The sequence below is a fragment of the Hyaena hyaena genome, unplaced genomic scaffold, assembly GCF_003009895.1.
Source record: "Hyaena hyaena isolate Hyena2069 unplaced genomic scaffold, ASM300989v1 scaffold_78, whole genome shotgun sequence".
Classification (NCBI taxonomy): domain Eukaryota; kingdom Metazoa; phylum Chordata; class Mammalia; order Carnivora; family Hyaenidae; genus Hyaena; species Hyaena hyaena.
The window spans coordinates 3,097,447-3,109,454 of record NW_024080710.1 but is presented as its reverse complement, the minus strand read 5'-3'; the positions used below and the strand labels follow the sequence as shown (position 1 = coordinate 3,109,454).

Here is a 12,008-nt window from a genome sequence, read left to right as displayed (position 1 = left end):
TCAACTTGGTGAAGACAATCTGTGCATAAGTTGGAGACTTTGCTTATTTTGAAATGGAAAACTTCTTGCTTCAGCATTACTGAGTTAATGTACAGTTGGGACAAAGTTTTCAATTCTAATTGCTGACTTGCTTAGTGAGTGAATGATTGATCATAACCAACAAAAACCTGTAAGATAAAGCATGGCGACCTGAGTAGTTTTTCTGATACAGTCAATACTTTAGTGTGATAAGTATTTTTTTAAACAATTTCTGTTTCTCTTGAATAGTCCGTTTATCTACCTCCCTCTTTTTTAGGAGACATCCATGAAAAGGTTGGAAGCCTTGATGTTTGAGTAGACAAGGTAAGCATTCAAGTAAACTCTTAAGTATTGTGACAGTTGAATTGGCTGATTTGATATAAAAAAAGAATTTTAGTTATTTAAAGAAGAGTGAATTATTAACTGTGTTAATAATATTTATATCTAACATCGCTATAAGCACTTCATGTTCATTCTCTTGATTTAAGCCTACCAATGGTCCTGTGAGAGATACTGTTCCACCCACCTTACAGGCTAGGAACCTGGAGCCCAGAAACCTGTGGGTTTCTGCTGTTGATGCCAAGCATTGGACCAGAGTTGTGGTAGCATGGAAATAATGTTACTCCTTTCTTGCTCTTTTTTCCACCCCCCTCAAACTCTTTCGTTCTTGTCATTTTTTTTACTTTATGGAACAATTTTGTTAGACTTCTTTGTTTCCAGAGGTCAGATTTAGTTGTCAGGGTGGGTTTTCTATACTCTTTCCCCATCTTCCATATTCTTTTATGTAATTTTTTCCCCAAGGTTATACAGTTCAGCAAATTAAGTAATTTGCTAGGCATTGTTCAAACCGGAATTCCTAGTCCCCTCCTCATTCCCCTTCTCAGAGGTAGCTATTCTCAACTCTTAGCTGTTTGGGATTTACCTGTGGGTTTTTAAGTAATATCTTTGACATACTGATATTACCTGAATTTTCAGTTGAGAGGATAACTTGTTTATAGGAATTTCTGGGTCATTGTTATCACTAACTCAACTCAAAAGTTCCTACCAATTGCCCCAAATTCCTGTTTTCTCTACATCATTTATTCTATTAGTGTTGTCATCCTGAAGAAGTCCCTCCCAGGGCACAGTGCTCTTGTGTGGAGTAGTGTCTGTTTTCTGAGGGCCCTTCTATTATTCCAGGGGTTCTCTTTTCTTTTGTGTTGGATCTTCTATTTCTTCTCTCCTGTGTTGTCTTCTTTCCCAGTTCGCTGCCACATTTTGCTGAAGAAAGGGAATAGGAGCATATTACTTGATACCTTGATGTCTGGAAGGGCCTTATTTTTCTCCCAGCCTTGATTAATAGTTTGGCTGTGTATAATCCTCAGACTGGAATCACTTTCTTTCAGAATTTTGATGATTTTGTTCCACCATCTTCTAGCTTACGCTCTGGCTGTTGAAAGTTTGAAATCATTAACTCCTCATTCGCTGTAACCTATTTTTCCATCTTGGGAAGCTTGTAGGATTTTCTCTTTGTTTCTACTACTTTGACATTTCAGAAAGATAGGCTTTTGTATAGATGTATTTTTTTAATCTATCATGCTGTGCATTCTGTGTTTTCAGACGAGATCGGGTGTGTTCAGGGTGGTACGACAATAGACGGCATTCTTTATTTTCAGTTAGGAAACTTACATTAGTTAACTTGGGGACGTTTTCTTGAATTATTTCATTAATTTTTTTCCTCTAGAGCTTCTACCATACAGATATTAAATTATCTCTACTGGACCTCCAATTTTCTTATTTATTTTTATCGTCATCTGTTTTATTCTCTCTTCTTTCTGGTAAATTTCCCTAAGTTTAATTCCCAAGGTCTCTTTTAAAAAGGATTATATTTTGGAGGTGCCTGGCTGACTCAGTTGAAAGAGAATGAAGATACAAGGAACACAAAATGAACCAAACTTCAGAAAGTAATGAAAGCTGTTATGCTGAGCGAAATAAGTCAGGCAGAGAAGGACAGATACCATATGTTTTCACTTGTAAGTGGAACAGGAGAAACTTAACAGAGGACCATGGGGAAGGAGAAGGGGAGAAAATAGTTGGGGAGAGGGAGGGAGAGACTCTTGATGGCCATGGAGGAGGGCACTTGCTGGGATGAGCACTGGGTGTTATATGGAAACCAACTTGACAATAAACTATTAAATAAATAAATAAATAAATAAATAAATAAATAAATAGAAAAAAGAAAGTAATGAAAGCTTCACAGTAGGGAAGAAACCCACAGCTGCTCTGGGATAGAATAGCCCACAGAATAGGAACATGCCACAGATGAAGGGAGAGGAGAAACCAGCCACACGTTTTGCAGGCTTGTTGTGGCCCCATGTGGGCTAGTGTAATTGACTAGGATCCTGAGGAGCCCTGACTCTGTACCAAAGAGCAAGTCTGCACCCGGCCCTAGTGGTCACCCACAGGTCTTTCCGGAATGCTCGGGGTGGGAGTCGGGGGTTATGAGCCACACCCCTGGGCCAAGGAAGTGGAGATGACAGAGACCCTACCTGAGGCCCACAGAACTCCCCCCCCCAAGTGCATAGCAACCACCCTCAGCAAGCGGGGGGTTGACCTGGAGAGCTGAGAGAAGCTCCCCAGAAGCACCCCAGGTTCAGTTATGGAGGGCTGAAAGCAGGGAAACAGCTGGAGATGACCTCCCCCCACACTCTGGAACTGATCTAATGGAAAAGTCAATGCTTCCAGGCTCTGAGGAATGGGGACAGGGCAGGAGAGGTGAGAGAAACTCCTCTAATTCATGCCAGGATTTCACACAACATCAGAAGCTACCCTCCAAAAGGAAGGCTGAGGGGGAAGAACAGGATTGAGAGAGATGACATGTGCTACAGAAAGCAAGGTATGGGACTGGAAAGTAAAGAAGAGTCCCTAGCAAATGGAAAAACCTGGCAGCCGTGCTTAAAGCAGAGAATGAGTTCCCAATCTCTTTTTTCATTTTTTTACAATGAGCTTTAGAGGTGCCTGGGTGGCTAAGTCGGGTAAGCATCTGACTCTTGATCTCAGCTCAGATCATGTTCTTTGTGGTTTGTAGGTTCGAGCCCTGCATCAGGCTCTGTGCTGATGGTGTGGAGTCTGCTTGGGATTGTGTCTCTCCTTCTCTCTACCCCTTCCCCACTTGTGCCCTCTGGCTCGCTCTCTCTCAAAATAAATAAATAAACTCAAAAAATAATATTAACTTTATTTTTTGGAATAGTTTTATGGAAAAATCACAAAGGGAGTACAGAAAGTTCCCCTATCATTAACACCTATAGTAGTATGGTGTATTTGCTATAAGTAATGAACTAATATTGATATGTTATTTTTAACTAATATCCATACTTTATTCACATGTTCTTTGACTTCACCTAATGTCCTCTTTCTATTCCAACATCCCATCTAGGGTTCCAACTCACATTTAGTTTTCATGTTTCTTAGGCTCCTCTGGGCTATGGCAATTTCTCAACTTCCCTTGATTTTGATGACGTTGACAGTTTTGAGGAGTATCGAGACATTCTGTAAAATGTTCCTCTATTTTTTCTCACGATTAGAATGGGGTTTTAGGTTTTGGGGAGGAAGACCACAGAGATTAATTGCCATTTTTCATCACATTGTTTTAAGGGTACATGACTTACTGGTATTGATTTGGGCTTGAACTTGTGGTCTTTTAGGTTTCGCCACTGTAAAGTTACTCCTTTTTTTTCTCTCTCTCTCTTTCCATACAGTACTCTGTGGAAGGAAGTCATTTATGCAAAGCCCACACTTAAGAAGTGGGTAGTTAACGATCCCTGTCCTTAAGGGTGGGGTATCTGTGTAAATTATTTGGAGTTCTCCTGTGCAGGAAATTTGTCTCTTTTCCCCTCATTTATTTGTTCAATCATCCTTTAACAGTATGGACTCATGGATATTTATTTTATACTTGAGGTTATAATCCAATTACTACTTTGTTTATTTTGTTGGTGAAATTGTTCCACCTTTGGCCTTTGGAAGCTGTTTCAATTGGCTCATACGCTTCTTTGACATACCCTCATCAGTGTGTGTGTGTGTGTGTGTGTGTTTGTGTGTGAGTGTGTGAGCACTTTTTAAAAATTTTTTGGCACTGCTGATGCTCCACTTTTATCTTCTGTATTTCCTGCCACGGTCCTAGAGTCAGCCATTTCTCCAGGGAGCCCTGGTTCCTGTAATTGGAGAATGGAGAAACCAAGAGCTAGGTGTTAGATGTGCTTGTTGCTTCCTGGCTGACAGAGCCAGGAAGTATATGTGTATATCCTAATCCGTATATGTACACATGAATTCATATTGACATATCCAGCTCAAATCCATTGTCACATAGATCATTCTAAATTCCTCCCCTTGTTTATCTGTAAACTCTTACTCCAGTAGTGAGAAGCCTGATTCACACCATCTGCTATCTGTTTACTCAAATTGTTCAGTCACAGTGTACACACAAAGCACTCCCACGGTTTTGAAAGCCCGTGGCTTAGCCATGAAGCACAGGCAGCTCTCTGAAATCCTACCTGGGCCTGGATCCCAGGCCCTGCTCTATAGAAAGTCCTGATTCCTACCTTCTAAATATTTGAAGCCAGTGATAGACTACATCAAACTAAAGCTGCATCAAAGCCCAGGCCCAGATTAATTACATATGAGGTCGGTCATTCCAGTGGCCTGACAGAAGGGTAATGTCTCTTTCTAGAAGTAGAATATTACTTACCTCAATCATTAATGTATTTTTATACAGAATGTCTGTCTTATCATAAAAAAATTACAAAACACAAGAAAAAGCAAGAAAATGTGGCCAAATGTCAGGAGAGGAAAAATAGACAGTAGAAAGAGACCCAGAGATAATCCAGATGGTTGAATTATCAGATAGGGATTTAAAGATAACTATGAAAAGAAGAATGCTAGAGGATCTAATGATAAAGGTGGACATCATGCATCTAAAGATGGGGATTTTTAGCAGAGTCATGGAAACTCTACCAAGGAACCAAATAGAAATTCTAGAAATGAAGGGGCACCTGGGTGGCTGTTTCTTAAGCATCTGACTCTTGGTTTCAGCCCAGGTCATGATCTCACAGGTCATGAGTTCAAGCCCCACATCAGGCTCTGTGTTGACAGTGAGGAGCCTGCTTGGGATTCTCTGTCTCCCTCTCTCTCTCTGCCCCTCATCCACTTGCTCTCCATTTCTCTCTCAAAATAAATAAAAAATAAACTTAAAAAAAAAAAGAAATTCCAGATATGAAAAATACAATATTAGGAGTGAAGAATGTGTCACATGGGCTTAACATCTTCTTAACATATCAAAAGAAAGGATCAGCTAATGTGAAGACTTGTTGATGGAATATATCCAAATTGATAAACAAGAAAACAGAGAGTTAGGGAGAAAAGAACTCTTCCACCTTTGGGATAATGTCAGTCTAATGTGTGTGTAATTGGAATTTTAGAAAGAGGAGAGAAGTGGGAGAAGACATATTTGAAGAAACCATGGTAAAGAACTTCTAAAACTGATGAAAGACTTTAATTGACAGAATCAAGAAGTTCAGCCTGCCCTAAGTAGGCTAAATGCAAAACAAAACAAAAACAAGCCCAACAACAACAACAAACTCTCAGACCTACACACATCGTAATCAAACTACTAAAAACTAAAGATAGATCACATGAGCAGCCAAATAGAAGACACAGAAATACATGGGAATAACAGTATGGATTATGGCTAACTACTCATCAGAAAACACTGGAGGCCTGAGGACAGTGGAATAACATCCAAAACGTGCTAAAGGAAGAAACAAAAAAACACCCTGTCAACCTAGAATTCTATATCGAGCAGAAATAGTCTACAAAAATCAAGGTAAAACAAAGATATTTTCACGCAGATTAAAAAAATGAAAGAGTTTGGATCATCTGGGTGACTCAGTTGGTTAAGCGTCTGACTCTTGATTTTGGCTTAGGTCATGAGCTCGTTCGTAGTTTGTGGAATCGAGACCCATGTTGGGCTCTGTGCTGGCAGTGCAGAGCCCGTTTGGGATCCTTTCTCTCTCTCTTTGTCCCTCCCTGGTGTGTGTACACTCCCTCTTTCTCAATATAAATGAGCTTAAAAAAAAGAAAGAATTTGTTTCTAGTAGATCTGAACTGCCAGAAAATGCCAAAAAATGTTCTATGAGGTAAGGATGAAAGAGACCACATGGAACATTGGGTCTACAGAAAAGAATGAAGAACACTAGAAATGGTAAATAGTTGCACAAATACATAGAAAACTTTTTTGGTGCTTTTTTGGATTATATGTACACATAGGCTATTGGCTATGTATAATATACACATATAGACTATTGTCTACTTAAAGCAAAAATACTAACATATGTGGGGTTCACAACTTACATAGAAACAGAGTATAATACCACGAGGATGCCAGAAGAGGGAAATGGAATTATGCGGTCACAAATTTCATAGACTGAATTAGTACACCTGTATTTGTAGATAGACCATACTAACTTACAGCAGGTGTGTATTTTATTCTCTAGAGCAACCACTAAAAAATAACAAAAGAGAGTCATAAAAATGGCACATCTTCCTGTGCAGGGTCAACTGCTTTGAAAATTGTCCACCTATTGTAAACTAGAAAACAGGATTAAAATATATGAAACAACTATTTTTAGACATTGGAAAACAGTCAGTGCAGGATGGCGATCCTTTTTTTTTTTTTTTTTAACAAATAGTTTATTGTCAAATTAGTTTCCACATAACACCCAGTGCTCATCCCCACAAGTGCCCTCCTCCATGCCCATCCCCCCCTCCCCCCCACATCCATCAGACCTCAGTTTTTGTCAGCATTCAAGAGTCTCTCATGGTTTGCCTCTCTCCCTTTCCCCCACCATTTCCCCCCTTCTTCTCCCAATTGGTCCTCTGTTAAGTTCCTCCTAGTCCTCCTATACGTGCACACATATGATATTTGTCCTTCTCTGCCTGACTTATTTCGCTCAGCATAACACCCTCAAGGTCCATCCATGTAGCTACACATGGCCAGATTTCATTGTTTCTCATTGCCATGTAGTATTCCATTATAGATAAACCACATCTTCTTGATCCATTCATCTGTTGATGGACACTTAGGCTCTTTCCATGTTTTAGCTATTGTGGAGAGTGCTGCTATGAACATTGGGGTACATGTGCTCCTATGCCTCAGCATTTCTGTATCCTTTGGGTAAATTCCTAGCAGTGCTATTGCTGGGTCATAGGGGAGTTCTATTGTTAGTTTCCTGAGGAACCTCCACACTGTTTTCCAGAGGGGCTGTACCAGTTTACATTCCCACCAACTGTGTAGGAGGGTGCCCGTTTCTCCACAGGATGGCGATCCTTGAAATAAATGACATGAGCACTGTACGTGCCCCAGCATACTGCCTCTAGGCGCTTTTTATTTTTAAAAAAAATTTTAATGTTTATTTTATTTTTGAGAGAAAGAGACAGAGTGTGAATGGGGGAGGGGTGGAGAGAGAGAGGAAGACACAGAATCCAAAGCAGTCTCTAGGCTCTGAGCTTTGAGCTGTCAGCACAGAGCCCGACGTGGGGCCCAAACCCACAAACCAGGAGATCATGACCTTTTCTAAAGTCAGATGCTTAACTCTTAACCGACTGAGCCACCCAGGCAGCCCATGTAGGCACTTTTTAGATTGCAGCACAGAGTCGGGAAACCCAAATCGAGCCCAGGAGAGATTAGAGAAGCTAAGACAACTTGAATTTGTGGTATATAAAACTGGAGTGTAGGGTACTACCCAGAAATCCATAGAAGTAAGAGATCTCTGGAGATCTATAGAAGGGTCCTCTAGAATCTTTTGTTAAATACTCATCTGCATATGCAAAGTAGGAAACCCCACAATGCTGGAGAAAGCTACACTGGAAATCAGTACACTGAACACTTCCAGGAGCTCATACAGAGCTTGGAATAGTGTGTTTCTACTAGGCATGGAAGGAGGGACCGTTTCATACATGAACATTGGCTGGAAATCTTGGAGTGGGGTGAAATTAGCCATAGTCTGAAGCCCTCTCTAATCTCTAAAGCTTAGAAGCAAGTTTGGAAAGTATCAAATGAATTGCAAGTAACTCAACTGTGTACCCAAACTAAATCCATTACTGTTTAAAGGAATACAGTAAAAACCAACACCCAGCAATTAGAATGTCCAGCATCAAATAATTGAGTGGGGGAAGAATATTTCTACCACTTTTATGTGTCTAAGGACATATCTAGGGCATATAAAGAACTGCAAAAACCCAACAGCAAAATGAGCAAAAGACTCCAGTAGCAAAATGAGGAAAAGACATGAACAGACTTCCCAAAGGAGAATATACTAATGGCCAATAAACATTTGCAAAGGCTGTCAGCATCACTTAGTCAACAGGGAAATAATTCAGTGTAAACTCACACAGAGATACCATTTCACACTGTCTAGAATGACAAACAAGAGAAAGACTAAGTGTTCTAAGCGTTGGGGATGATGTGATACAACTGGAACCATACATTGCTGGTGTTGTGCAAAAGGGTACAGCTACTTTCGAGAACCGTTGGGCAGCTTCTGATGAAATTAAATACATATCTATCTGATGATGTGTCAGTTCTCGTAGATATTTAATGAAGGGAAATGAAAAATATGTCCACAAAATTATGAATTCAAAACTGTTCATGGCAGCCTTATTCATCGTAGCTAAAAATCGGAAGCAACTGAAATGTCTATCTATAGCAAAATGGATAAAACAATTCCAGTGTGTTCACAGTAGCCAACAACTGATTGGCCCAGCAACACAAATGAATCTCAAAACCACTGTTTTAAAAAAGTGAAGTGAAAGAAACTAGATATTAATGAACATAGACTATATGGTTTATATGAAGTCCAAGAAAAAAACAAAACTATTCTACAGTGATACAAATCAGAAAATAATTACAGGTTGGAGAGGGAGGGAAATTGTTTAGAAAAGGACGGGGTGGGGGGCATCTGGCTGGCTCAGTCAGTAGAGCATCTGACTACTGATCTTTAGGTCATGAGTTTGAGCCCCATGTTGGGTACAAAAAGAAAACCAACAGGGAACTTCCTGAGGCCCATGCAAATGTGCCATTTCTTGTTTTAGGTGATGGTTACATGGGTATAGACACTTGTCAATAGCCATGGAATAGGACCCATGAAATCTGTGCTTTTTAATTGGATGTTTAACTATACTTCAAGTTTTAAAAAGTAGTAACCAAGAGTCTGAGGGAAGAATACTAATGCAAGTGTACTTAGGTGCCGGGTATTCTTTAGGATATTAAAAGTGAAAAGGGAGAAAGTCTAAGGCTAGGTCAGATAGGTGGCTCTGTCATCCAAAACTCTGTTTCAGCCTGCTAAGCAACAGGTTTTAAAATTTTGAATAATTTCTTGGAAGCTTGGCATTTCCTTGCCAGATGGTTAAAGTGAAAAGTGAAAGAGAAGATAGAAGAGGTGGGAGGTAGGGGGAAGAAGGGATGAGAGGCAAGGAGAGAAAGAATGGGTCAGATAGGAAGGAAGGAAAGGGTCAAAAAAAAGATATTTTCTTAAAAGCCATTTATTTTTTACTTCATTATTTAGTTACAGTGAACTTTCCCAGTGAAATTCTGTGATAATGAAGCGTCTTTATACTGAAGTTTCTTTTTTTTATACCTCTAGATAAGTTAGTGCTTTGTGAGGATATTCGATGATTCAGTGGCAGGGTTCTAGCTTGGATTCTAGCTTCACAGATGTGTGAAGACAGAAAAGGCACCATCGGCAACAGTGATTAGGAACATAGGCTCCAACTTCCTGCATTCCAGCCCCTGCCCCCACTACCTCCAGGTGGTATGGCCCAGAGTGTGTGTTGAGTGAGCCCAAGGGGAGAAGGGGAAACCAATTAGGAGACTATTACTGCCAATCATCTAGACCAAGGTGGTTTGAACCAGGGTGGTGGTGCCCAGTGAAGGTGGAGCAACGTGGCCACATTCTGAATGAATTTTAAAGGGAGGGCTGAAAGGATTTGATGACCAATTGGAAATTATTAGAAAAAGAAAGCAATCAGTGAGGATCCCAAGCCTTTTGGCTTGAGGAACTGGAGGGATGGAGTTGCCATTTGTGACTTTTTACGAAGCAAGGTCATGGCTTAAGTTGCAAAGTTGGTTTGTTTTGTTTTTGCCCTTGATTACATTTATTTTGTTTTTAATAATTTTAGGGAGTGGGTGGAGATGATAGCACATCCCACCACATCCCTCAAAAAGCATAAGGGTTGACAGGTCCTGGGGCCCACCTATGCATATGAGGTTGTGATTTCCTGTCTTAGAATTTAGTCCTTTTGCTGTGGGGGAGGGGGAAGTGAAGTGTGATATTTTAGGATATATTTAGGATTTCACATTTGACTGGAAGTCACGAGAAAGTATGAGCCTTGGACAAGTTGACATCTTGCTGTCTGAGATGTTTTCTAGGAAGACTGGATCCAAAAGTTTTAATACCATTGTCTGTAGATTCATTACCCAGAACTTGACAGCCAGAGTCCCTTTTTCCCCCCTTAGTTGCCAAACACGTTCATTCTTTTCTCTGCCTCATTTAATTCATATCTCTGTTGTGAGATTCTCAAGTGCATATTATAAATTTTAGATACTATTCAACCTAATTTCTATTTCATTACCTAAAAAGTCATAAAGGAAAACTGAACAGAATGTTTCTTTTCTCCCTTATATTGTTCCTATTATTATAATGTTTCTGATAAAGTGTCTTAGACACACTCTTCACTGAGAGAACATTTATTCACGTACTTGTGTGGTTCTTAACTTGGTGACTATATAATTTATCTCTAAACCAAGATACTTGAAGAGTGCAAAGGGAAACTGAACAGGCCACCAGGATAGCACGCTTAACCTAGGACTCCTCTGGGCAAATCCAAATGTCTGGTCACCGTATTCTGTGGTAAAAAAGCAGCTAGATTAAGGTTTGCTTCCTGTTTAAATACTTGGACTTCCCTGGGAGAAGGGTGAATGCCTGGAAGGACTAAGGACACTCACTGCACGGCATGGACCGTTCACGGCTATGGGAGCACGACAGATGCCTCACTTGAAAATCGGAGTGTTGCAGAGGAAGTCAAGGTTATGCAAGGAGATGTAAGGAATCAGTTGTCTGCTCACAGGCTTGTTTTAGCAGCTGTTAGTTTAGCTGCAAGAATGAGTAATAGCTTCAAACTTCAGTTGCTTTTGTTTTTAGGACAAACACTGTATCTTTTAACCTTTCATAGGTCACCTAAAGAGTGGCGCTGTTCTGTCATCGTAAGTAGGAAATTCAGGTACGAGCATTTCCTAGCTACTGGTGATTCTTTGGAGCTCAGAGTGAATGTACGTAATATGTGGGTTATTAGTACTCCATGTCACTTCTTAGCACAATGATGTAAGGTAACAAATTGGATTAATTAAATGAGGTTAAGGTGTAGAGAGCTTTTTTTTCTTTTTCTTTTTTTTAAAACTACCGCTGTATCAGTTACTATGGAGAACACATATTTTTCTTACATAGGAGGGGATATTGTTTTTAACTTCAAGGTAAATGGTGGTAAATTGAATACTGCATTTTAAAATATAGGGGCTCTTGGGTGGCTTCAGCTTAAGTCATAATCTCATAGTTTGTGAGTTCGAGCCCTGTGTTGGGCTCTGTGCTGACAGCTCAGAGCTGGACCCTGCTTCAGATTCTGTCTCCCTCTCTCTCTGCCTCTTTCCTGCCTGTGCTGTCTCTCTCGAAAACAAACATTAACAAAAAAAAGGTTTTTTTAAGTATAAAATGTTTCTATGTACACTTTTCTATAGCCTCCTTGTTTTATATATCAGTATACTGAGGCAAAGTTTTATATGATATTATGTCTTCATAATTTTTAAAAATTTAATTTATTAAAAATTTTTTTAAACATTTTTAAAAATATTTTTATTTATTTCTAGGAGAGAGAGAGACAGCGTGAGCAGGGGAGAGTCAGAGGGA

At 39.8% G+C, this 12,008-nt stretch overlaps 1 protein-coding gene across 4 annotated transcripts in view; it reads left to right on the top strand.

Moving 5' to 3' along the window:
- Positions 1-295: 295 nt before the first annotated feature.
- Positions 296-12,008, top strand: part of SHLD2 (shieldin complex subunit 2) — a 70,620-nt gene continuing 58,907 nt past the window's right edge. For all 4 annotated transcript variants that reach the window (XM_039233721.1, XM_039233723.1, XM_039233722.1 and 1 more), the window contains exon 1: positions 296-342. The gene's annotated coding sequence lies outside the window, so the exon portion shown is untranslated. The remainder of the gene's footprint in view (positions 343-12,008) is intronic.